Raw genomic sequence first — 2,615 nt, forward strand, 5'->3', positions numbered from 1 at the left:
ATAGCTGTCTCTTGTGAGACTATGCCGGGGACTAGCAAACACAGAAGTGAATGCTCACAGTCAGCTATTGGATGGATCACAGGGCNCCCAATGGAGGAGCTAGAGAAAATACCCAAGGAGCTAAAGGGATCTGCAACCCTATAGGTGGAACAACATACCCCGGAACTCTTGACTCTAGCTGCATATGTATCAAAAGATGGCCTAGTCGGCCATCACTGGAAAGAGAGGTCCATTGGACTTGCAAACTTTATATGACCCAGTACAGGGGAACGCCAGGGCCAAAAAGTGGGAGTTGATGGATACGGGAGTGGGGGGGAGGGTATGGGGGACTTTTGGGATAGCATTGGAAATGTAAATGAGGAAAATACCTAATAAAAATATTAAAAAAAAGAAAAGGGGATAATATTTGAAATGTAAAGAAATAAAATATCCAAAAAAATAAATATTAAATTATCAAGAAAAAAAAAGGGAAAAGATGCTGAAGGCAAGTTAAAGGCATATGAATTAGTTCTTGAGAGATTTTGTACATAATAACAAGCCTTTCTGGTTCACAATCAATTTTTTTTTCTCTTTGTAAGTGTGATATAGTTAATGTCTTTGTTTTTATACATGTATATGTGACATGTGTTTATCTGTCCATGTGTATTAGTGTGCATACTGGAGCATGCATGTAGAGAAAAGAGGACAATCTGATATTAGTCCTTGCCATTCACCTTGAGACATGGTCCTTTTGCAGTTCTCTGCCACATACCTGAGTAGGTAGCCTGTGAGATTCCAGGGATTGCCCTGTCTCCTCTCTCTTCTTCCCTGTACAAGCACTGGAAGTTTAGATATCTGATAGGTTCCCTGGTCTTACACAGGTTCTACTGTTAAAACTCAAGGCTTCATATTTGTGCAACAGTCACCTTTACTGCTCAGCCATATCCACAAACCTAAGCATGATTTGTTTAAATATTATTTACATGCAATCAAATTTTCCTTTTTAGATATACAATTTGCTGGGCTTTTATAAAGAAAAAGTGATATAAAAAAATCACTGATTGACTTAAGGTATAATATTTTCATAATTCACAGAGGGTCTGTGAGACACATCTTAATTCAGTCCCTGTCCATTTTCCCTGGTGCCAGGCAACCATTGATCTCACTACTGTTCCCATAGTTTCTTATTTTGCAGGATGTTATATAAACAGGATCTTACAGTATGTAGCTTTTTGTATCTAACTTGTTTTCACTTAGCATAATGCTTTGAGGTTCATTCATGTTGCTGCCTGTATTCATCCTTTGTTCATTTTTTGTTGTGGAAAAGCATTCTATTGTGTGGACGCATGATAATGTGTTTATCCATTCAGCAGTTGATGGACATTTGGGCTATTTCCAGTTTGGGATAATTATGAATAAAGACACTATAATCAATCCTGTCCATGGCTCAGTGTGAACATGTGGTTTTACATTTCTTTTGGATAAATACTTATGTGAGATTTTGGAGTATAGAATGGCATAGGCTGTCATGTGCCACCCCTCAAAATGAAGTTTGTGTATTAATGACCTAACACCTTAGTGCCTAAAAATATGAATGTAGTGGACTTATTTTGAAAGAAGTGGACATGTTAGACACAGAATTTAGAAGAAAAGACATCGATCTTGGAATTCTAACCTCTAGAATTGTAAGAAAACAACTATTGTGATAAATCATGAAGCCATGTTCTTACAGCCCCAGCAAGTAATATATGTAGCAAATACACATTGTGTTTTTAACAAACTAACAAATGTTTCCCAAACTGTCCACATCATTGTGTGCGTGTGTGTGTGTTTATTTAGTTTTACTTCCTGTATATGAGTGTTTTGATTATCTGTATGTGTTCAATGCGCACAAAGTTACCACAGAAGTCAGAAAAGAGTGTCGGATCCTCTAGAACTGAAATACTCAAAAGTTGAAGGTTATTTATGTGGTTTCTGTGACTCAAATTCAGGTCCTCTGTAAGAGTAACAAGTGCTCTTAACAACTAAGGATTCTCTCCAACCTGACTTCTTATTTATAGTTTATATTCCTGTAATGCAGAGATTCTCAACCTTCCTAATGCTGGCAATTTTAATATAGTTCCTCATATTGTGGTGAGATTAACCATAAAATTATTTTCTTGTTACTTCATTGCTTGGATTTTACTACTTTTATGAATTGTAAAGTAAATATATGATATGTGACCTCATGACAGGGTCATTTGACCCCCAAAGATGTCAAGACCCAGAGGCTGAGACATTTACTCTAATGATGCTACTGATGAACATTTCTTTTCTATTTATTTGTTACTATATCTTTTACACAATATTAGCTGAATTATTTTCCCCATTTTAAAATTGTTGCGCTGGGAGTTTTAGAAACAAAACCTCCATCAGATATATCTTTGTGTTTACCCATGCTGTGACTTGTTATTATTTTTTAAGTCATTGGTTTCCATGAAATTTACAATAGTGTTTTTCTTTTTTATCATGTATTGAATTTTCTTTAAGAAATCTATGAATGCTCACAGTCAGCTATTGAATGGATCACAGGGCCCCCAATGGAGGAGCTAGAGAAGGAGCTAAAGGGATCTGCAACCCTATAGGTGGAACAACAT

The sequence above is a fragment of the Mus caroli genome, chromosome 4, assembly GCF_900094665.2.
Source record: "Mus caroli chromosome 4, CAROLI_EIJ_v1.1, whole genome shotgun sequence".
NCBI lineage: Eukaryota > Metazoa > Chordata > Mammalia > Rodentia > Muridae > Mus > Mus caroli.